We start from the raw sequence: 25,302 nt of genomic DNA, 5'->3' as shown, positions 1-25,302 counted from the left end.
TCTTCCTTACTCTAGGCCTAGCACTCCATCTACTGCCCTACCCAACTGCCTCAGTAGAGACAATGGAGGTAAGCAAGGTGGTGGAAGGGAAACCTAATGTCATTATTCCAAGCACCACCCACCTCATTTAGCCAGGGTGGTCTTCCCAATGGCCACTGAATTGGAATTAGTCACTTTACAATGGCTTGCCTGACCTCACACCAGATCCTCACTGTCAGCTGTGACAGAGGTCACTGGTGTTCCCTTTTTCTTTTCTCTTCAGCTTCAGCCCGGTGGAATGGTGAGCTGAACAAGTTGTCAGCAGAGTTATGATTGCCATAGTTTGGTCGGTGCCCCTTTCACACAAATCTCACTTACTCCAAAAATGCCACCACTGTCTTCTTGAGTTTCCCATGACTCTTGGTAACTCATAGTTTCATCCCATCTTTCTCCCCTGAAACCTCTCTTTGGCCATGGCTCCTTACCCCATTAAGTATCTCCACCCACTTCCAGACACAACACTCAGAAAATTCATGCAAGAGACAAAAGAAGTGGAATCTGACATATTCACACCTCTCTAATACTTTAAAAGCACTTTAAATGCACCATGCCATCTGACTGTCGCAGCGGTGCTATGAGGTAGATACAATCAATAACCCCCATTTTATAGAAGAGGAAATGGAATTTCTGAAGGCCAACTGTTCATTGTCAGAGGTGAAATTTGAATCCAGGCCTTCCGGACTCTGAAGCAAGGACACAATGTATATTACACCACTCTGGCTCTCAAAGAGAGACACGGCCTGTTGCTTCCTGTTATATAAACTATTGTGTGGGCTATCCATTTTCACTGGCTAAGCAGGGTTAGGCTGGGTTCATGTTTTGACTGGGACCTCTGGAGGCTCATTGGGATGTGGCTTTCTCTTGAGACAATGTTTAGCCAGGAAAGGAGAGATGTTTTGCTAAGGAGACAAGAACTAAGGTTGTTACATAACAATCTTAATAAAGTTGGCTGTAAGACCTGTAATCATAATCTCCGTGGTGTGGGCCAAAGGATCCCCGAGCCTGGCTCCAATCTGGTAGGAAGAAGAATTAGGTAGGAGTGGGATGGCCTGCCACAATCTTGTGGGACTTCAGGGAAATTGCTGATTCTCTTTGGGCCTTAATTTCTTCATCTCCAAAATGATTATACTGAAGTAGTATTTACTGAGAGAAATGGCCAGGAGGATACCAGAAAAGCCCCACTGGAACCTTCAGGAGAATAGTGCCTAAGAAAAGTGATCTATTTCTACGGTTAATTACTGACAGAGGAAGCCAGGTGTAGTGGACATCAGCTTTGGAGTCAGAAAGGCCTGGGATCAAGGTTTGCTCTTGACTTATGCTAGATGGGTGATGACTTCCAAGATTGTAAGTTACAGAAGAGTTGCTCACCTGCTTTGGTGGAGGGGATTTCCATACTGAAAAGTTCTTATACAGATCATAAAAATAATAGCTCATACTTAGGTAGTGCTTTGAGGTTAGGAAAGCCTCTTACATATATTATCTAATTTTATCCTTACAACACCTCCACGAGAAGGGTGTTACTATTCTCATTACTCCCATTAGGCTCAGAGTGGTAACCCGACTTGCCCACAGGAGCATGCTGCTGGTAAATAGTTCCTCAGGTCTTTATGACTCTGGTATGGGTCTATGCCCCATACCAGAGATAACATCTGTAAAGGGCTTTGCAAAGTGCCTGGCACATAGCAAGTGCGGTATAAATGTTAGTTATTATTATTAATTCAATAAATATTTATTAAGCACCTACTATGTGTCAGGCACTGTGCTAAGTCCTGGGGATATAACAAGAGGCAAAAAGACAGGCCCTGACTTCAAGGAGCTTGTAATCTAATTGGGGAGATATCATTCAAACACATATATGCAAATATGTTATACATAGGATAAATAGGAAATAATGAACAGAGGGAAGGCCCTGGAATTAAGAGGGGTTGGGGAAGACTTCCTGTAGAAAATGAGATTTTAGATGATACTTAAAGGAAGTCAGGGAGGTCAGTAGCGAGAGTAGAGGAGGGAGAATAATCCAGGCATAGGGGAGAAGTCAGAGCTGAGATGGAGTGTCCTGTTCATGAGACAGTCAGAAGGCCAGGAGCCTAGAGCAAAGAGCTCATGTCAGGGAGTCGGGTGTAAGAAGACTGGAAAGCTAGGAGGTGGGTAGGTTATGAAGGGCTTTGAATGCCGAACACAGCATTTTGTATTTGCTCCTGGAGGCAATAGGAAGCCATCAGAGTTTATTGAGTAGGGGTGTGTGTGTGTGTGTGTGTGTGTGTGTGTGTGTGTGTGATGAGCAGATCTGAGCTTTAGGAAAAACGCTTTAGTGACTGAATGATGGTTTGGAGTGAGGAGGGACTTGGTGGCATAGTGGATAAGGTGCTGGGCCTTGAGTCAGGAAGAACTGAGTATGAATCTAGCCTCAGACACTTCATTGCTGTGGGACTGTGGGCAAGTCACTTAACCTCCAACTGCCTCAGTTTCTAGATCTGTAAAATGGTGCTGTTGTGAGGATAAAATGAGATATTTGTAAAGTGCTTAGCATGGTACCTGGCACATGGTAGGAGATTAATAAATGCTTGAGCTTTTCCCTTAACAGAAAAAAAGAAAGCTGTAACAAATCTGGAACTCTATAGTGTATTCCAGTTCATTCTTTTCCCCCTCCCCCCACGTGATAGTATTTTATTTTTTCCAATTACATGTAAAAATGGTTGTCAACATTCACTTTTATAAGGTTTGGAGTTCCAAATTTTTTTCTCCCTCCCTTCCTTCTCTCCCCCTTCCCCAAGATGGCATGCAATCTGATATAGGTTATACATGTACAATCTTATTAAACATATTTCCACATTAGTCATGTTGTGAAAGAAGAATCAGAACAAAAGGGGGAAACCACAAGAAATAAAAAACAAAAAACAAAAAACATGAAAATAGTATGCTTCAATCTGCATTTAGACTCCTTAGTTCTTGCTCTGGATGTGGTTAGCATTTTTCATCATGAGTCTTTTGGAACTGTCTAAGATCATTGCATTGCTGAGAAGACCTAAGTCTCTCAAAGTTGATCATTGTATAATGTCGCTGTTTATCAAAGTTGATCATCACACAATGTTGCTTTTTCTGGTTCATTTATTGTCAGGGATGTACTGTTCATTACATTTTAAGTTGTGCTTTCTCATGTCTTTTTTTTTGTGTGTATATGTATGCATACATATGTATATATTCACATATATATGCATGTGTGTGCAAATGTATAGTATTTTTTTGTGCCAACTGCAGCTGTGAAGATACCTAAGGTTGTAAATATTTATTAACTATGCATAAAAGAACAGTGTGTCATGATAGAATGAATGACTGGGAATTAGATGTGTGGGATTCCATCCCCAAATTCCTTATGGGACCTTGGCAGATCAGTTAAAAACTCATTTTTTATTGGCCAGGGCTTTGAGAGTAATAACTCTGGACAATACCTACTATTCAGAATTATTGGAATCAGGAGGAGCTCATAGGATCTTACATATAGTCGTGTGTGTGTGTGTGTGTGTGTGTGTGTGTGTGTGCAAGTGCGTGCATGCACATGCGTATGTGTATTTTTTTTGTGGGGACATCGGGGAGGACATGGCCCAGGGGGAGTGTGGAGTAGAGAGAAAGGTCTTGAAACACATCTTCTATTGGCATAAGGGGAAACAAAATGTCATCATCTTCCCAAATGCCTTGCCCAAATACCCTTTTTAAAAAAAATAATTAATTTACTTATTTTTAGTTTCTAACGTTCATTTCCATAAGATTTTGAGTTTCAAATTTTCTCCCCCTCACTCACCTCCCCGTGCCCCAAGACGGTGTGCAACCTGATATAGGCTCTACTTATTCATTCATATTAAGCATATTTTCCTGTTAGTCATGATGTAAAGAACAATTAGAACTAATGGGAGGAACCAGGAGAATGAAGCAATAAACCAAAACAACAAAAGAAAAGGAGAGCAAATAGTGTGCTCTTATCTGTATTCAGACTCCATAGTTCTTTCTCTGGATGAGGACAGCATTTTCTATCATGAGTCTTTTGGAATTGTCTTAGGTCCTTGCATTGCTGAGAAGAGCTAAGTCTATCAAAGTCAGTCATAGCACAGTGTGGCTGTTACAGTGTACAATGTTCTCCTGGTTCCAAGTACTCTTAATGGAGCCTCCTTGTGTGTGGTACTGTGGCAGTCACTGAACTGAGTGATGTAGACAAGCTCTCTGCTCTGAGCAGTTAATGATGATGAGGGTAAAAGAGGCTCATTGATTTAGGGCCACAATGGGACATGCTGGTCTTTAGTCTTATTCCCATATTTTACAGAGGAGGAAAGTGAGACCCAGAAAGGACAGCCTGGGATTTGAATCCAGGTCCTTTAGCTGGTCTTCTAACTCCAAATACAGTGTTCTTGCTTCTAGGCCTTCCTTTTCCCTTCACTCCCCCAATCATATTCTAAAGCAGCTCAGAGAAGATGCGGAGCAGTAAAAATCACCATCAGAGAATGACTCTTAGGTGAGGAATCTTGGTGGAAATGAAGAGGTATTATAATCCCAGTTTTTGAAGAAAACATTCCTTTCATGTCAAAGGCATCTTTCATAATAACTGGACTCCAGGACGCAGGTTAGATAACCTTATACTTTGGTCACTGGAAAAATTATACATTGTAGGCAGCTAATCCTGTACTCATTTTATAGATCTTTTCATTTCCTCATCTTTGGATTCTTTCCATCCATGGCAGCTTGATGGTCTGGTGGATAGAGCATGGGACTTGGAGTCAGATGACTCCTATCCCAAATGCTTACTAGCCATATAACTCTGGGGCAGTCACCTAACCTATTTGCCTCAGTTTCCTCTTCAGGAAGATGAAGATAATAAGAGCACTTGCCTCCAGGGTGGTTGTGAGGCTAAAATGATTATATATACATACCTCCAATCCAACAAATATTTGTTAAGTGCCTACTCTGTTCCAGGCACTGGGGATACAATTAACAAAAAGAATGACAGTTCCTGCCCTCCAAGAGCTTACAATCCAATGAGGGGGAGACAACATGAAAAAGAAGACAGGAAAGCTGGGAGAGGGATGACAGGGGGTACCTGGCACAGCGGCATCTTGTTCCTGGAGTTGAAACCAGGCAGAGCAGCAGATGCAGAGTGGAGTGAGCTGAAGGAATCCAGTTTTTGCCCTCTATAATATATATTTCCTAAGCAGTTAGGTAACACAATGAATAGAATGCTGTAAACTTGGAGTCTTCCTGACTCCAGGTTCAAATCTGACCTCAGATACTTCTCAGTTGAAGACTTGGGCAAGTCACTTAGTTTCTGTGTGCCTCAGTTTCCTCATGTATAAAATGGAGATGACAATAATAGCACCTACCTCCCAAGGTAGTTGTGAAGATAAAATGAGATATTTGTGCTTTGTAAATCTTAAAGCACTATACAAATGCTAACTACTGTTCATTTTATTTGAACTCTTTTAAAAATATTTTATTTTCCCCCAATTACATGTAAAAAATCTTTTAACATTTCATTTAAAAAATTTTTGATTTCCAAATTCTCTCCTTCCCTTCTTCCCCTCCTGCCTCACTGAGAAGGCAAGTAGTTTAATATAGGTTATATACATGCCAAACATATTTCCATATTAGTAATGTTGTGAAAGAAAACAGACTGAAAAAAATCCGAAGAAAAATAAAGGAAGTAAAAAATCAATCTGCATTCAGACTCCATCAGTTCTTTCTCTGGAGGTAGATAGCATTTTTCATCATAAGTCCTTTGGAATTATCTTGGATCATTGTATTGCTGAGAATAGCTAAGTCACTCACAGTTGATCATCTTACAATATTGCTGTTACTATGTACAATGTTCTACCGGTTCTGCCATTTCATTTTCCATCAATTCATGTAAGTCTTTCCAGGTTTTTCTGACAGCATCCTGCTCACACTTTGTTTGAACTCTTAAAAAAATTTTTTTTATTAATTTATTTTGATTTATAAACAATCACTTGGAGAAGCTTTTGAGTTTTAAATTTTTCTCCCTCTTCTTCCCCAAGACAGCCCGCAATCTGATATAGGCTTTACATATACATTCCTATTAAACATATTTTCATATTAGTCATGTTGTAAAAAAGAATTAGAATGATAGGAGGAACCACCAGAAAGAGGAAACAAAACAAAACAGAAGGGGAAAAAAATAGCAAATAGTATGTTTCAATCTGCATAGTTCTTTCTTTGGATGTGGTGAACTGTTAAAAAAAAAATCCCACCTTTATATTGCCAATTACCAAACCAACAAAACGACATCCCTTATTTTCAACAATAAACTCAGGCCCTATTTTGTTCACAGTAGCACTGTGGAAAGAGCTGGATTTAGAAATAGAGGCTGAATTTCAGCTCTATTATTTCTGTACAGCCCATGTGATCTTGGACAACCAGTTAACTCAACAAACCTTCGATTCTTCATTGGTGAACGGAAGGGGTTAGGGTACCTAGAAACTTGAAGGGGTTAGGAAACCTAGGAACCCAGCAGTTCCCTTCCAACAATAGGTCCTAGCCAAAGCCTCACGTGGGCATGGTTTAGACTATGATGGCTCAGAGTGAGTGTAAATAGCAATGGTTTCTGGATGGATTTTGGTTTTGTTTTTTTGACTAGGTAATAGAGGCCATTCTCTGCTCATTTCTTACCTAGACTTAATCACTGAATGGGCATTACCTCAGTCAAACTGAAATCTGTTAAAGACCTTAGCTTAAAAAAGCCATGGTTTCCCACTACATCCAGGGTCATCTCCAATTGTTCTGATCTATATCTTCCCACCGGACCCAGACGAGTCTGGAGGAGAGAATGAGGCTGGTGACTTTGCACAGCCCTCCCTCACTTAAATCCAATTCACTTGCAAGTCATGACATCACCTTCCTGATGTCATGGCCCCCTCCAATGGCAACTCTCTCCCTTATATCTTCCCTTACCCCCACAAGATTTCTGCTATCACCTTGTCTGGGCCACTCCTTTGCTCTTATTACACTCTTCTTTCTATCACAATGAGTTGTATGTGTTTCCCCTCAAGCACACAGAGGCAGTGTCCTCTGGAGGCAAAGCAGAGGCTGTCTGGCTTCGTGCAGTACAAACCTGTTCTGTCTCGGTATTGCCTCTGCTCTTTCTCTTTCCTCTCATCACTGAGAAGTAGTCAGAATAAAGCTTCCAAGGAGAAAAGCAGGTTATGAGTATTGATACAAAGTTAGTCACCATTACCAAATTAGAATTCAGTGGCTTCCGGGTCATAGATAGATAAGACTGTACTAAGGTTCATAGAAGTGGTAGCCTTGGCCATTGGGGAAGCTTATGTTGTTTTGTTTTTCTCAAAGGAGTGGTTCCTAAGCTTTTTCAGTCCAAATATCACAACGGCTCAGCCCTTGTGGCCCATGTGCCACACCTGCCCACTCATAAGGAATCAGTGGGACAATTAAGAAAGTTGGAAGTGTATTCAGGAGAATGAGGAAGTAGGGGTTCCACTGGGGAAAACCCAGGAGAAGGGATTCTGGAAGAAGTGTTTCCACAGAGAGGGTGCCCTGGGCAAATGCTTCCTTTCTGTGTAAGCTCATCTAACCCTGCTTAACAGGGTTTGTACCACAAAGGGATCCATAGAATCTAACGTGAGTTTACTGTCAAGACTATGACATGACTACAAAAGCAACCTGGGAAATGGAAAAAGTGGGCCTGTGGACCAAAAAAAAAACCAAACCCCAAACCAAAAGCAGTGATGACAACAGCAAACAGTCCACCAGCAACGTGACCCTGGGCAAGCCAAACTTTGTGAGCCTCAGTTTCCTCTTCCATAAAATGAGGATAATAACAGCACACGCCTCACAGGATGACATGGAGATCAATGGAAACAATGGATGTGAAAACGCTTCGTATGTTTTAAGACACTATACAAGCATGGGCTGATAAGAGCAGCTGGGTGACACAGTAGATAGCACCCTGGGCCTGGAGGCAGGAAGACCGGAGTTAAAATCTGCTCTTAGACACTGACTAGCTGTGTGACCCTGGGCAAGTCACTTAACCCTGTTTGCCTCAGTTTCCTCCTCTGTAAAATAAGCAAGAGAAGGAAATGGCAAACCTCTCCAGTATCTTTGCCAGGAAAACCCCAAGTGGGGTCACAAAGAGTCAGAAACAACTGAACAATAAATTATTATTATTGTTATTAAAATAAATATTTTTGTGTTTATGTCACTTAACATTTCCTAATATATCCCTCTTTTTTTCTTTGTCTAGAAAGTCATCCCTTATAACAAAACATATAAAAGTGGGGGGAAAACCAGCTCAGTAAGACTAACAAAGACTTCCACACCAATAACGTGAACTATTATTATTAATTACACTAATAAAAGCTAGCATTTATATAGTACTTTAAGGTTTGTAAAATGCCTTACAAATAGTATCTCATTTGATCCTCACAACAATTCTGGGATGTAAGTGCTAATATCACCCTTGTTTTGCAGGTGAAGAAACAGGTTAAATGACTTGCCCAAGGTCACACAGCTAGCTTCTGAGGCCATATTTGAACTGAGTTCTCCCTGATTCCAGGTCTAGTGCTTTATCTACTACACTATGTAGCAGCAGATTATCGTTAGCATTCTTATTAAGTACTTAGTGCGTGCTAGGGACTATGCTGCGCGCTGGGGTTATAAAGACATAATGAAACCAGTCCCTGACTGAGTGGAACTTACCTGAAGGAATGCTATTCGTGCCCAGATAAGCAAACAGAAGATCATTTGAAGAGGGAAGAAGAACTAGGGAAGATGGGAAATCAAGAGATACTTCTTGTAGGAGGTGGCACCTGAGCTAAGCCTCCCTTGATTGATACTAAGCATTCTAAGAGGTAGAGAGGATACAGGAGGAGGATACAATGTAAACACAGGTAAATATAATACAAGGAGGGCAGAAACTAAGGAGGACTAACTGTACATGTCAGATGAATATGGAGTTGAAGGGAGAGTCTATTGGTGACATCTTAGAGCTTTGCTAGAAAGTAAGGGTCAAAAGGACTTTCATGCTTCCACGATGAAGAAGGACCCAGTTGGAGAGTGGTCAGCCTGCATATTAATAGTAATGCACTTTTATCCCTGAAAAACACAATAATCCCCAAGAAACATAGCACGTGCCACCAAGGAAAAATGTGTGTGTGTGTGTGTGTGTGTGTGTGCTCATGTGCTCCGTGCTGGCTTGGGAGACTTGTTACCTTGTGTTCAGTGACTGATTTTCCACAAAATCATTGCTTCTCAGTTTAAATTATAACTAAAGGTTTTGCCAACAAAGCTGAATTTTCTGGGTAGCCTCACAGGAGCTGCTTCTGTCTGTATGGTCTTTATCTTCCTCCTTCTCTGGAGGTGGTTCTTCCTGCTGCTGCTTCTGTATTAGACCCACAGAGGCATGACTGCTGTGTCTGATGAAAAGGTGGCCCAGCGCCCCTTCATTTCTACTGAAGCTTGCACCTGAGGACCCAGAGCCCCTGTGACTGTTCTGCTCTGCTCCGCTCTAGCTACTGCTATGTCCTGTCTGGGCTTTTTATTTCCTTCATAGAGATCAGGAGGAGGGGCAATTATTTGGCCTGTACAGGCTTGAGTGAGGTTATTGCTAATGTTCTAATTTTATTATCTCCTCTTCACAGCGAGGAAAACTAAAGATGAGAGGAGTTAAGGGACTTACCCAGGGTCACATAGCTAGTAAGTGTCTAAGGTTGGATTTGAACTCAGGCATTTAGTTTCAATGTTCTATCCACTGTACTACCTAATTTCTCATAGTCGTTAGAACATTATCACACCTCACTACTACTTTCAGCCTGGAAAAGGAAATGGCAAACCACTCCAGTATCTTTGCCAAGAAAACCCCCGACGGGGTCACAAAGAGTCGGATCCGACTGAGAATGACCAAACAACAACTGCTTTCAGACCCTTCCTCTGTGTGATAGAGTTGGAGTTGAGTTAGGATGTCAAGGCTGGACAACAAATGTGACCATAGATAGCAAGGACATTCTAACTACTTCTCATTCTTAGATTCGATGAGTGATCACAAAGTGACAGGAAGATGGAGGAAGGGGCACTCACTATGGACCAATCATAGGCCAACTTTGGACCAGTGCTGGAGAATGACATCCTTGGTAACTGTAAAGCAACTACCTGTTTGCACAGCTAGATTCTGATGACTCCAGCACTCCAAATCCTCTTTCATCCTGAAACTCTCCACCACCCACTAGAAGCTACCTATCCTCCTGGGAAGTTCATTCTGATCTGTCCAGCTACTCGTTGCTGTGTGGTAAAATGGAAAGAACATTGGCTTAGGAGTCAGAGGACCTGGATTCAAACCCTGCCTCTGATATTTATTGCTGGTGTGACCTTGGGCAAATCACTTAACATCCCTGAGCTCAGTTTCCTCAATGAGGAGTCAGAGTAGGTGGCCTTTGAAGTTCCTTCAGTTCTAAAGCTATGTTCCTATAACCTATGGACCAGGGCCCTCTGCTTCCTCTCCAGTAGGCTCAGTACCTCTCAGTGTTTTTCTCCATCCCAGCCCCTGCCTCTCACCTCTGGGGGATTCAGCCTGCTCAAATTCCTTGACCTCTTCTGCCACCAATCTCTTTCCTCCACACATGAAGGGGCGCTGGGCCACCTTTTCATCAGACACAGCAGTCATGCCTCTGTGGGTCTAATACAGAAGCAGCAGCAGGAAGAACCACCTCCAGAGAAGGAGGAAGATAAAGACCATATAGACAGAAGCAGCTCCTGTGAGGCTACCCAGAAAATTCAGCTTTGTTGGCAAAACCTTTAGTTATAATTTAAACTGAGAAGCAACTTCTTAAACTGATAAGGCTAGCCACCTTCAATGAGTCTCTCACACTTCACTCTAATGATTCCATCCATTCTCCACTGAACGTTGATGTTTAAAACCTCTGAGCTCCTCTCTGGAAGAGGAAAGAGAAGAAATCACTAGTGTAAATCTGATGACCATCTCCTGCCCTGCCCCTCTTTAGGGAGTCCTGAGCCAAGGGAAGCCTCGAGAATAGTAATATTTATCGTCCTGGCTTTCTGTGTACCCTGGAGTCAGGGCCCAGGGGTTTGGGAGGAAGTTGCAAACAGATTGGGAAATAAAGGCGTGCTTTTATCTGGTAATTGTGCATGGGGATGTCTGTAGTGAGGGGGTGTGTTGGAGCAAATAGAGCTGCATCTCTTTCCCTCTGACATCAAACAGCCAGTTCAGTTCTGGCCCATCTCCCAGGGTGAGGAGGGAGTATGGGATGGGTGTGTGTAGGGGAGGGGGAGGTGAAGAGGAGGCTGAGTCCAGCCTGGAGTAGCCCCAGTTAGGAGGAGTTTTGAAAACAGAGTTAGTTGTAAAATTATCGTAAGGAATGGGAACTGCTCCAGGGGGCTCCTCAGTGTGCTGGGACTTGGGGAAAAGCTAACCCTTTTGGGTCCATTGTGTATCACACAAGATTTCTCAGTTCTGCAGTGGAGTGGGTGTTCTAATCTGACCCCTTTCACGTGCACAGACACACTTCTCTTCCTCCCTGAGTTCTGGGGGCATGGAGGATGGGGAGAAAGGCTACCACTCCAAAAAATCCAAAAGAGGTGGTGGTGTCTGCTCAACTAGGAGATACTAGCATGAACAGGCAAGGGAGAGCTCAAAGTTACCACCCAACTCAGGGCTGACCTAAAACTTGACTGGCCTCTGGGGAAAGCCTCCTGCCTCTCCTTTCTTACCTACTGGTGCTCTCCCTCTGACACTTGGACTTTCCCTCCCAATCAAAACCTAATTATAGAAGAAACTCTTATGAAGAAGCATAGTGGCCATAGAGCCATCCAGGAAGCCAGGAAGACCTGGCTTCAAAGTCTGCTTCTGACACATGCTGCCTGGGTGACCCTGGCCAAGTCCCATAGATTCATAGTGCTCTAGGACAGGGGCATCAAACACTTGTCCCTAGAAAATCTGAACTGGGTTAAAATGTAATTGGGAAATATTTCTTAAAACAAAAATACGATAGGATATAGAAAATGTTAATATGTGGTTTTCTGAGTCAATATATGACCTACAGGGATCCTTATGTACTGTTTAGTAGACCTCATTTCTATTGAGTTCAATACCACTGCTCTAGGAAAAGGGTTCTTAACCTGGACTTCATGAGCTTGTTTTTAAAAAAAAATATTTTGATAACCGTATTTTAATATCATTGAATTCTTTGGTAATCCTGTGTATTTCCTTTTATGCATTCAAAAGCACTAGTCTGGGGCAGCTAGGTGTTGCAGTGCATAGAGCACTAGCCCTGGATCTGAGTTCAAATCCAGCTCTGTGACTCTGGGCAAGTCACTTAACCCCAATTGCCTTGCCAAAAAAAAAAAAAGCATTAGTCTGAGAAGAGTTCGAAATAGGATTTACGACAGCCCAAGGAGTAAGTCAAGAACCCCTGCTTTAGGAGAAGAAGGTGCTTAGAGAATTTCCTTACTTGGAAGTTCCCTATTCCAATGAAATCATAGGTCCAGGCTCTATCTCTTATCTGTCACTCATACCTTAGTATGAACTTCAGTTAGCAGGACATCTTTCTTAGAGGTGTTGCTAATGGTGAAAAGTTTTGTCCCCAAAGACTTTTGTCCCTAAAGACTTAGTTCAAACATCAAAACTGGGGCAAGGTGATATTCTAGCTTCCTGAAATTAGTCAGTAAGTCAATAAATACTTATTAAGTGCTTACTATGTGCCGGGCACTATGCTAAGCACTGGGGATACATAGAAGGAGAAAAAGTAATCTCTGCCCTCAAGGGTTACAGTCTAATGAGGGAGACAAGATGCAAACAGCAATATACAAACAAGCTAAGTACGGGATACATTTGAAATAGTCAACAGCTTACTAGTTGTATGGCCCTGGGCAAGTCACTTAACACTGATGCCTCAGTTTCCTCATCTAAAATGAGCTGGAGAGGGAAATGGCAAATCACTCTGGTATCTTTGTCAAGAAAACCCCAAATGGGGTCATGAAGAGTCAGACGTGACTGAAAATGTCTGAACAACAATAACAACAAAAAGGCAGGATTAGATTGAGGGCCATTCCAACTACGAGATTCTGTGACTCTGAAAATCTAGGTAAGGAGTATAGGAGGTACAACCCAAGGTGATATCCACCTAGAATGAAGAGGGTTAGAGAAAGGCTTTCTATAGAAGGTATAATAAGGAGTCTGTGTAGTTTAGTGGAAAGAAAATTGGATTTGAAGTTAAGAAAAACCTGGGTTCTGCTCCCGCCTTTGACACTAGTGAAATCACCACAGGCAAATCACTTGACTCTTCCAAGCCTCAGTTTTCTTAACTGTGAAATGGGGGGTTATTATTATTATAGTAATTATCTCACTGGATAGTTGTGAGCATAAAATAAGATGGTACATTTGCAGTGCCAGTTTCCTCATGGGCATAGATATGAAGGGGAAGCCCTGCTTATCTACCAAGGGTACACTATAAAGTTCTGCCTGGCTTTCTCTTCCTTATAGCTTTAAAGGGTCACTACTGGATTAGAAAAGGAAAAGAGCCCTCTCTTGGACTAACGCAGAAAATCCACAAGAGTGATTAACTCTGGATGTCAATAATTATGGGCAGTGAAGCCCTCTTTAGTGATAATCTTATTCCCTTTCCCTTCCCTTTCAAGTCCTCATGACAGTTAAGCAATATCCCTGCCTTTGACTCAGCCTACAGTGTTTAGCCTCCCTTCCACACTTGAGCTACTGATGATCTGCGGGTCTGTTGTTTAGTCTGGGGTGGATGAGATGAATGTGAGTGATACGGCAGGGAAGGTCTCTGTGGCTGAAGGCTTCTTTACAGAATTTGCAGCCATGTTTAGCAAAATTTCTGTTCTTAATGCATGAACAAGCTGCTTGACCTCCCAGAGTTCCGGGTTCCTCTTCTTCTTCACAGATTCAGAACTAGAAGGGACCTAAGTCCATCTAGTCCAGGGGACAAAACCTTTCCTCTTCTTTCTCTGGGCTTTTTTCTCTACCTCCTGGATGTGGGCGTCATAGAATGGAAAGCTCCTCTCTCTTCTGTACCAGAAGAGGAATATGACCATTGCAGTTTGTAGAAAGGGTGACCACTTACAAGAGTAAATGGAATAACATAAAGAAGTAGATGATCAAAAGATGGGTAGGAAGGTTGGATGGATAGGGTTGACTCCTGAGGACCATTCATTGATTTATCCAACAAATACTAATTGAATATTACCTACATGGTGAGCACTGTGTGCTGGAAACGTGTGAATATGTGAATGGTTCTTGGTATAACACTTTTTCTTATAGAAGGAAACTCAACATAAAAGCTTCAGTTTGGGCCCACATCCAAGATGGGCCAATGATGGAATGAATCAGCAAAAGTCTTATTATAAGGAAGTGCCATAGCATGGACTCCAGAATCTGTCTGCTAGGTTGCAGTCTATTGTGGTTTTTCGTTTATTTGTTTGTTTGTTTTTTGGAGAGGCAATTGGGGTTAAGTGACTTGCCCAGAGTCACACAGCTAGTAAGTGTTATGTATCTGAAGCTGGATTTGAACTCAAGTCCTTCTGACTCCAGGGCCAGTGCTCTATCCACCGTGCTACTTAGCTGCCCCCATCTTTTGTGTTTCTAAAGGAAAAGGTAGAAAGTCTATATCTAAAGGAAACCTATAGAGTCAGTTCAGTGACATTGGGTCAAAGCTAACAGTACATCAGGGAAGAAAAGATGACTAGTACTGGGACATGGGTGAGAGTAGAAGGAAGGCTAGATGAACAATGTTGAACAACCCAGAGAAAAAGGGAGATAGAGTGGTACAACAGAAAGGGCACTGGCTCCGGACCCAGAAGGTTTGGGTTCAAATACCACTTTGGATGCTTATTACATGTTTGACATTAAGCAAACTACTTGCAGTTGTGTGCTATTGTTCACAAGGGGGACCACAAGACACAGTGACGTTATATGGGGGATTTTTTTCATCAGGTAGAGGTTATACAGGGTAACACAGTGGGTATAGTACCAGACCTAGAGCCAAAAAGACCTGAGTTCCAATCTGGTCTCAGACACTTACTAGCAGTGTGACCCTGGACAAGTCACTTAACTCTGTTTGCCTCAGTTTCTTCATCTGTAAAATGAACTGGAGAAGGAAATGGTAAACCACTCTAGTATCTTCACCAAGAAACCCTCAAATGGTGTCACAAAGAGTCAGACATGACTGAAAATGACTCAATAACAACAACAACAACAACAAAGAGTTTGGATTAGTTTGAGGGCCCTTCCAGCTCTGAGATTCTGAGACTCTGAAAGTCTAGGTAAGGAGCAGGGGGCCCAGCCCGAGGAGCAAGCCGGGCTCCTTATAGAGTTCGGGGGAGAAACCTTGTACTTATTGCTATTAAATTTGTGAACTGTGGGTTGTTGGACTCTTGACAGGGATAGCTATCTGTGCTGGTGGAGAACGAATTTCAAAAGGCCCTTACAGAATGTGGGAAATAGTGTGGTACCTTGAAAATAGATAAGATTTGGAGTCAGAGAAACTGCATTCTACTAGGATCACCGATCCAGAGCTGAAAGGCACCTGTCATCTGGCTGATCTCAGGTAAATCACTGACCTTTCAGGGCCTCCATCTTTTTATCTGTAATAGTTAGAATGTTAGAACAGATGGCTTCTAAAGTCCCTTTTTTCTTAAATCTATGATTATATTATAAACATGAAGAGCAAGAGCTATGTAGTTGTGGGGTTAGTTGGGAGGCAACATGAGAAGAATTAATCAGTAGTGTGCTTGGTCAGAAATTAAAGCAAAAGTTTTGGTTTAAATATCTTTTTCTCCATTTTTTCCCCTTGCATAGTTATATGATGGGAGGCTTGGATGTGTTCTGCACTTATTGCAACATGTAGAGAAGAGGAAAATGTCGTAAACAGGGGGTGGTCATTTTGCACAGGGAATTGTGAGGAAAGGGAGGCTGGGGTCTTTCATTCCTTTTCAATGCTGCCCCCAATCTCCTGTATGACAGGGAACAGTGTTTCAGAACATGGAAAAGATTTCCCAGCCTCTCCTTTTTCCATGCCTCCATCTTGAGTGCGGGAGAGATCTATCTGTGTTGGGTTGAATGAATGGTCTGGGGCCCTTCCTTCACCTAAGCAGGATAGAAGCCAAGTATTTCCATTAAGTAATAAGAATAACTGACTTTTTTTTAGCCCTTTGCTTCTCATAGTACTTCCAGATTTGAAAAATCTTTCACATTCTTTCATCTGATGCTCACAACCTTGAGACAGGCAGTATAGCTATTACTCGACCCTTATTCTATCATTAGTTAGTTAGATAGCTGCTAATAGTAGTGGTTAGCGTTTATTGAGAACTTTAAACCTTGCAATATGCTTTCCATCTGCCACTTCAATTGATCCTCACAAAAACTCTGTGAAGCAGATGCTATTATTATCCCCATTTTATAGATAAGGAAACAGAGGCTTAGAGGCAGTAAAATGACTTTATCATGGTCACACAACTGGCAAGTCATTGAGGCAGGATTTGAACTCAGGACTTGACTTCCTAAGGCCAAGTCCAGCACTATTATCTACTACCACTTATCACCTCCATTTTACAGATGAGGTCACTGCAGCCCAGAAAGTTAGTTGACTTGTCTGTTGTCAATCCGATAGTCAATTTCAGAACTTGGGTCCATTGTCAGACATATGGTAAAGTTCAAAACAGGGTTTGAATCTGAATCTTTCTGATGAAAGATACTATGCTTTACCACCTGGAAGAATGTCTTGGACCCTCTCCTCTTTTTCTATAGTCTTTCATTTGGTGATCTTAATGACTTTTGTGGGTTCAATTACTGTCTCTATGCAAATGATTCCCAGATATATTTATCCAGCCCTAGTTTCTGCTGACATTCCCACATCACTACCTGCCTACTGGCCACCTCAACCTGGATGTCCCATAGGCATTTCATACTCAACAGAACTCTGCAGCCCTCCGCTAAAACCCTGTCCTTTTCTGCAGTGTTTCTGTGCACTAAGCTCTCCCCCAACTTCCAGCTGTTAGAGTTCTTGGCTACCTTTAAGATTCAAAAAAAGTACCACCTCCTCCAGTGGTCTTTCCTGGTCCTCCTGCCCCCACCCCCCTGAGCTGCTAGGGCCTGCTTTTCTGAGCTTTACTTCCATCTACTCTTTATTTATTTATTTATTTTGTATGTGCTGATTTATATATGTTGTCATATATTTATTTATATTGTCTTAGAATGTAAGCTCCTTGAGGGCAGGGACTGTTTCACTTTTGTCCTTTGTATTAAAAATCTCTATGAAGAAACAAAAAAAATTATTTACCTATAGCCCTCACTTGGGCTCATGGAGAAGTCACACATTAGCTAAAGCTCAAATTATTCAACTTAACCATTTATTATGCCTGGCTTTGGGGGGCCTGGAAATCTGCCAAAGGCTTGGCAATAAACCAGAGTAAGGGAAAAGGAGAAAGTTCAGACCATCCACTATCAGCTTTCTTTTCGTCTCCATAGGTTTGTAAGGACCATCCAAGTGTGGGAGTTGAGGGGGGGGAGGATTAGTAAGAGTGGTAGTGGTTTGTTTTTCAATAAACGAGGGATAGAAGGGGATCCTTGTCACTATATTTGAGGATGCAGAATTGAGTTTCTCCACTATTTGTCTTAGAGCTAAATGGTGGTGGTGGTGATGGTTGTTTTCTGGCAGCTTGGTGAATAAAATATAACTGAAACTCCTGACCAGTCTCCCACGTCCTTCCCGCCATAGACTGGGGGGAAGGAGCTGGAGACAGGCTGTGCAGGGCTGCAAAACACCAGATCTGATGTATTTTTAATGCCTGTTTCCTGCTACAATGACTCAGACCCTCCTTTTTCTCCTCATTCTGTTCCCACACGTCAGCATGGAAGGGCCTGGAGGAGCAGGGGAAGGAGGGCAGGTGAGGATAAAGAATTGGGCCAAATGTGTCCTGTTCTTGCTTCAATTCACCGACCTTAATTGTTTTTTTTTCTTTAGAATTCTCTGTTCAAAGGCCGCAGCTCAACTAGAGATACAAAGTAGGGAAGAGCAGACGAAAGTGAGAGCTTTCAGAAGTATGGTGGGCCCGACAGTCAACCCCATCGGCTTCTTGATTAGCACGTGAGCTACTGGAAGTCAGGGCCTGTTTCTGCCTTTCTTTGTATCCCTTGTACTTAGCACAGTGACTGGTACACAGTAAGCACTCAATAAATGCTTGTCAATTGATTGACTTTCAGAAAGTGGGGGAGAGATCTCCTTTTCCTATGATTGCCACATGGATCCTTCAACCTCTCTATCCACCCCTGAGTCATTAAAGTTGCCCTTTTCTTCCTACAGTAGCTTGCAGGTTGGTCACTTTAGCTCTTCCAGACCCTAGACAAAGGTTGTAGGTGCACTTATCAGGACAGTAATTCTAATTAGTGCTGAAAAGAAAATCACTCAATCATCATTTATTAAGCATCTAGTATGTGCCAGGCACTGAGCCAAGTAGTAGGGCTGGAAGAAAAGAGAGAAGAAAGTCTCTGCTGTTAAAGAACTCACGGTTTCTGGGGGAGACAACATGCAAATGACGTACAAAGGAGGGTTTTTTGAGGATGGGGGAGACACGGGCATTTTTGCAGGCAACAGAAGCAGCTGGTAGACAGGGAGTGATGGAAGACTGGGAAGTGAGTAGGGATGATGGGAGGGTGCATCTGCTGGAGAAGATGGGACGAACTAGGATCTTTTGTGCATGTAGCAGGGTTTGCTTTGGCAGGAAGGGCTACCTCTTTATGTGAGATGAGTGAAGATAGAGTGGTAGTGGTAGTGGTAGAAGGCATTTGAGTGGGGCGAGATGAAGAGGAGGGGAGAAGAGGAAGCTCTTGGCCAGTGGCTTTCAGTTTTTCAGTAAAATATGAGGCAAGGTTCCCAGCTGAGAGAGTAGGGGTAGGGGGACTTGTGGGAGGTTTGAGGAAGGATGAAAGGTTAAGAAAAACTGCTGCGGAGAATGAATGGATTAGGAAGTATGAAAGCATGGCTTGTTGTGGTGAGGGCTTAGTTGAGATTATGTAACACAAACTTGTAGGGGACTTAGACATTTTCTCCAGGGAGCAAGGGTATTATGTTTCCAGGACAAACTTTTTGCAGCATGCACAGAACCTACTTGAGTTCATGTCAAGGAAGAGCAATGAGAGAGAGGGCATCCCATAATATGGCAATTCTCAGAATTTTTGGTCTTAGGACCCTTTACTTTAAAAAAAAATGACTACTTCCTCTCAAAGGGCTTTTATTTAAGTGAGTTATGTCTAGGAGTGTCCTGAAGACAGCTTGAACTGGCTTGTGAGAGTTGATTGTTAAATTTTCGGTGTGGAGCATTTATACATCAGGAATCACAATACAAATCAGGCCTTGATTTGCTGTTTTGTTGCTTGTCTAGACTTTAAAAAGTGATAGAGAAAATGAAGATTAAACTGGAAAAGTGTGTCATGTCTACTTTCGTTTCCCCCTGAGAGCTGGTTATTAAACATTTACCAGCACTCCACTGGTAATATTTATCAATATTTACAATAGTAGAAATTAAACCCTCTGAGTATTAGTCTTGACCTCACAGACTTCCTGAAAGAGTCTCAGGGATCCCCAGGGGATCCCAGAACACACTTTGAAAACCACTGCCGTAATGGGTGGAGCTTTGTTAGCCCTGGTTTAAATCTTCCTTCTGGTAACTTAGAAACTGTGCGTCTCTGGGCACATCATTGAATCTCTCTCAGACTCATCTTCCTCATCTATTAGATGAGGTTAGTTAATAGCATTTACTTTACCTCTCAGAGCTGTTGTGGGAATCAAATGAGATAACCTATGTAATGTTTTTTTTTTTTTGGTATAGGCAATGGGGTTAAGTGACTTGCCCAGGGTCACATAGCTAGTAAGTGTTATATATCTGAGGCTGGATTTGAACTCAGGTCCTCCTGAATCCAGAGCCAGTGCTCTATCCACTGTGCCACCTAGCTGCCCCTGTAATGTACTTTTCGGAGCTTGAAGAGTTATATAAATGTCAGCTGTTACTACTATTCCCCGCGGCTTCCTTCTCTTTCATTCTGCACAGCTGAAAAACTCACCTATTTCTAGGGGCCTTAGTTTCCTTGTCTGTAAAGCAGCAGTGTTGGACTACGTGATCTGTCTCTAAGGTCCCTTCCAGCTTTAAATCCTCTGATCCTCTGAAATAGTTTGTGGTTCAGCATTAAAACACAGGACTTCACCAGGAATCTACAGCTCTCTGACTTTCCAGCTCTGGCTACTAGGTCTGAGAAATGCGGTTTTCCTTGGATAGCCTGTACAGGCTGCTTTGGTCCAGTAACTTGAAGTACACGCCAGACCCAAATGGAGTCTAAGTTCCTGTTCTTAGGTCATGTGAACTCTGCACCCCACCCCCCAACCCCCGGGTTAAATCTGTTCTGAAAGAGCCCTGGATTTTGAGGCATAGTTGTTCAATCATTTCAGTTATGTTCAACTCTTCTTGACCTGATCTGGGGTTTTCTTGGCAGAAATACTGGAGTGTTTTGCTGTTTTCTTCACTAGCTCATTTTACACATGAGGAAACTGAGGCAAACAAGGTTAAGTAACTTGCCTAGGGTCACATAGCTAGTGTCTGAGGCTAGATTTGAACATAAGAAGGTGAGTCTTCCTTGATTCCAAGCTCTATCCACTGCACCACCATAGAATTTGGTTTCAAATCTCAGCCCAAGTGTTGAGGTAAGGTAGGGCTCTGGATATGTAGTTAGTCCTGGTCTGAATACTGCTTCAGATACCATATAAAATACTCTAGTATGACCTTGTGTAAGTGGCTTAACTTCTCTCTGTATCTCAGTTTCCTCATATGTAAAATCAGAGGGAGTTGGACTAGGAGATGGCTAAGGTCTCTTCCAGATCTGAATTCTATGATCTTGTGCCAGGACCATTCCTCCTAGATGCAACATGGAAGCTAGGTCTTCAATGATTTAATAAAAAGAGTCAAAAAATACAGAAACAAATAACTGGATTTTTCCTCTTTCCACTGTGACTCTTTCTGATGGCCCCTTTCACAAACCATTCTTGAAAAGCATTTGCTTGGCCAAAATGCCAGCTTACCATATCCACAGCAAATCATTTACTTCATCTAAATATGTGTGTGTGCCCCTGTCAAGATGGCAGAAATGGGACTGTTTTAAGTAGGAATCCATGAAGAATGGTACCCTCCTTTTCTCCTCTGCTTCATACTATGTATAGTCTCACTTCTAGGTCTTCAGCTTTCCCTTCTCTGCCACTAACCCAAATCCTTCAATTTCCTTAAGGCCAAGATCAAGCCTCACTCTCCCCTTTAATCTACCCAGCTCCACCCCTAAGGTAAAGAACAGAGGGAAAGCCAATACAAATTATTGGGCCAAAAGTCGGACCTGGGGCCTAACTATATTGTTGCATATGTTTTTGTCTTTTTTGATAGTATTATTTGGGTACTGTTCTTCTATTTCTTTATTAACATCAAGGAAAATAATGATAAAAATTTTGTCCATTTTCTATCAATATAGACTCTAATCAACTAAAAAAATACTAATTATATATTAAAAATAAATTATACATAGTAACATAAAATATATAGTTTATATCTAGGCATAAAGAATTCTATATAATAGCTTGTTTATTTATGCTGAGCATTTCAGCATATTTTCATCTCAGTAGAAGCATTAACTTTTGCATTTTGACAATGGGATGGTACAGTCTTATCGTATTTTCAGTTGCAAGTTTCCTGAATTTGTTTTTTAAAAGTAGCTTTTTATAAATAAAATTACAATTTGGGAATTTTGTGTACAATTTTATTTTATTACGATGAAGTATATATGTATATGTGTTTAAAATGTTTAGTTATTATTTAATTACAAAAGGTTAGCCTACACATATTTTACAAAAAAATATAATTTATTTAAAAAATATTTCTAACTATAATTTCTTAGCTCTCAAATAAATAAGACTGAATGTCAAAATTATATAAATTTAAAAATTTAACATTCTAGTGAAAAACAAAAAGCAGTTGCATTTTGAAAATAGTCAATTTTAGGGGCAGCTAGGTGGCACAGTAGATAGAGCACCAACCTTTAGAGTCAGGAGGACCTGAGTTCAAATGCGACCTCAGACACATAACACTTACTAGCTGTGTGAACCTGGGCAAATTACTTAACCCCGATTGCCTCAACAACAACAACAAAAAAAAGAAGTAAAAAAAAAAAGAAAGTAGTCCATTTTAAATATGTTGCATTATATAAGTGTTATCATTTGCAGAATTGCAATTAATGAGGTTTCATTTTGTGAAAGTTTACTGCAATGTCAGTTATGTGATAATGTGATTTTGACTTAAATTTTTTATCTATTCTTTGCATTTTTGTTTTTCTGTGTTCTTTAAGAGTATTTTGTTTTCCTATTCTCTGTTTCATTTGTATACTAGGCAGGGCATATTTGGCTTTTTGCTCACCAATACAAATCCCCTGTAAAGATTTTTTTTAGTAGTTTTACTCCTCCCTTCTCTTGCCCTCCTGTCTCCTGTCCTTTCCTCTGATCTTCTCCCCTTCACTTCCCTTTCATCATCTCTCTTTTCTTTTCCACTCTTGGTGGGGGCACCCCTGCCAAATTTCTAATCATCTCTTCTTCAATCAGAATTTCTTGAGCATTAAGGCATACCTGCTAAAGTGTACCTACCATCTGCTCTTACGCTTCTTACCTGCGCCTTATCTTGGACTTTGCTCTGGTTTTTTTTCCAACTAGATTTTCAGTTCCTTGACCACAGGGACATTTTCTTCATTTGCATCACTCCACAATACCAACCATAATGCTAATCACATAAGAGATTATAATTATTGATTTATAATTAGAGCTGGAAGGGACCTCAGACATCAGATGAGGTCCAGAGAAATTAGGGAATGTGTCTACATACGCATGAATAGCAAAAGGCAAAGCCAAGATTCAAATCCAGGTTCTTTGAGTCAACATCTAGTGTTTTTCCACTGCACCATATGGACTTCCTCAGCATAATTTAATTGAGTTAAAATTCAACAAACATTTGTTAAGCCTCTGCCATGAACGAGAGCATTAGGGGAGGAGCTGAGGGAGATGCAAAATTTCAGATGTCTCTGCCCTCATGGAGTTTACGGTCTAGGAGGGGGAAGATATAATACAAACACAAACAATTCTACACAAAATGGTACATGTTAAGTGCATGAAAAGGGTACCGCATGAGGTTGGAGAAAGATGAAGTCATTACAGACTTGCAGAGTTTGCCAGGGACATCTGGGTTGCATTCCTACTGCTAGGAAATGAGCAGAAGCAGTAAAGTAGGTTGACTTACTGGAAAGAGTCAAAAACAGAGTAAGAAAACAGGGTGGTTCTCCCCCCCCCCCTTTTTTGGTCTAACTTGTATGCCCATGAGCAAGTCACTTAGCCTTACTGTGCCTCAGCCTCTACATCTGTGAAATGGGGATACCAATCCTATTCTTATTTTGCCTTCAAATTATAGGAATAAAATGAAATAATGTCTATGAAAGTCTCTTGAATTCCTAGGAAGAAAAATGCTATTTAGATGCAACATATCATTATCATCATCACTCCTAAAATTTTTACTGAAATGCTTGGGGGAGGGGGAATAGCATAAGCATTCTGTGTTTTTCAAAGGTTGTGGTTTACTTTTAGCTTCCATTTTGAAAGCCTGGAAAGGAAGATTCCAATATCAAGACAAACCAATAATCACATAGAAGCCAGAAAATCCCACTGGAGATTGGAAATTTTGCAATCTTTCCAGTGTATGGGAGGGGGAGGAAGTAAAAAGAAGGAGGGAAAGAAACTTGTGAGATTTTTCTCTTCTTACTCCCAGCCTCTTCACTCTGGCACTGAATTCTCAGCTCCTTTGTTTCACAGTCATTCAGATATTATTTGGGACAGCTCACAAGATTCCCTCCACCTGGTGGATGGGAGAGGAAATCTTACCTTCATTACTCTGCAGACCTAGATCCTTACTTCGGTCACTGTCACCAAAGACAGGCTGACGCCTGGGCTTTCCTGGCTCAGCAGGAGTCTGGGAGAGTGATGTCTCTGTCTTCCTGCCCCGATGATTCCTTCTGACACCCAGTTTCCACGTTGTGCACAAATCAAGCTGCCTGCGGGCAGTCAATGTATAATCAGCACGTTCTTAGCCCAGACCCTCTGAGTTCTCAGAGAAGATCAGACTGGGTAAATACAGAGGCATGGCCAGGGAGGTCCCTGACTCAGAGCAGCCCCACAGCTTCTTCTCCTTAGAGGCAATGTCAAATCAGTCCTAGTTTGGACAGGACCATGGCTGTCTAACTTCCTCCTGGCCTTGCCAAAAAACAGGATCCTTTTGTTCACCTTTGGGGTTAGCGAGCCAGGCCAGCCCCCACCCTCGTTGTTATTGTCCTTCAGACAATGGGAAAATGAGCTGGGATACTGGAAGGCAGATAAGTAAGAAAACATATAGAGGAGGGTGCTCTGAGAAATAAACCAAGGTCAGCCCACCTCTAGAACGTTATAATGTTAGTGATCAGCACTTAAATTAGGTTAGGTCTTTTAGCAAATAACTTCACATCTTGGACTTGTTTTTAATTAACTTTTTTTCAAGGAAGATATTCTTCTGTCTATACCGGACAAACTAAATTCTCCCATTCATTCAATAGACATCCCTTAAACATCTACTATGTATGCATAAGTCTACACTACATTGTAACATGAGGGACATGAAAGATACGTGAAAACAGGTTCTCAAAGAGCTTAATGTGTAGGAGAGGAAATAAGACAAGAACATAAATAGCAATTTAAATCGAATTTTGCTAAGTGCAGGAGAAGCATAAATATAGTGCTTCGTATCTTCAGAAGAAATATATGGAGAGAGGTAGCTAACTTCTGGTTAAGGGGAATTAAGAAAGACTTCAAGGAAGAAGTGAATTATAAAGTTAACCATGAATTAATAAATTCATAATTAATACAGAATAGCTGACTGTGGCCGAGGATATATAGGATTAAGTTTTGTCTCCTTAGATAAGAGCTATTGTTGACTTTCAATAAAAAATGAAAGCATTTGTATTTCACATACCAAGAGGACTCAACAAGTGAGAATTTTCATGGACTCATTGCTCTGGCATGTTTTTATTTAAATAAACTAGCAAGCATTAGGAATAGAAGTCTAAATAGAAGCATAATCATGAATTTGCTAATTGTTCTTCTCTCCCCAGGATATTAGCCAGGG

At 41.5% G+C, this 25,302-nt stretch overlaps 1 protein-coding gene across 3 annotated transcripts in view; it reads right to left on the bottom strand.

Annotated features, from left to right (window-relative positions):
• The window catches only part of LNX1 (ligand of numb-protein X 1), a 228,879-nt gene extending 204,479 nt beyond the window's left edge, over positions 1 to 24,400 (bottom strand). For all 3 annotated transcript variants that reach the window (XM_020989954.2, XM_020989947.2, XM_020989971.2), the window contains exon 1: positions 24,030 to 24,400. The gene's annotated coding sequence lies outside the window, so the exon portion shown is untranslated. The remainder of the gene's footprint in view (positions 1 to 24,029) is intronic.
• Between the last annotated feature and the right edge of the window lie 902 nt (positions 24,401 to 25,302).

The sequence above is a fragment of the Phascolarctos cinereus genome, unplaced genomic scaffold, assembly GCF_003287225.1.
Source record: "Phascolarctos cinereus isolate Bilbo 61053 unplaced genomic scaffold, phaCin_HiC Scaffold_9;HRSCAF=440, whole genome shotgun sequence".
Lineage (NCBI taxonomy): Eukaryota > Metazoa > Chordata > Mammalia > Diprotodontia > Phascolarctidae > Phascolarctos > Phascolarctos cinereus.
Note: the sequence above shows the minus strand (reverse complement) of the source record. Positions and strands in the feature narration are given on the sequence as shown.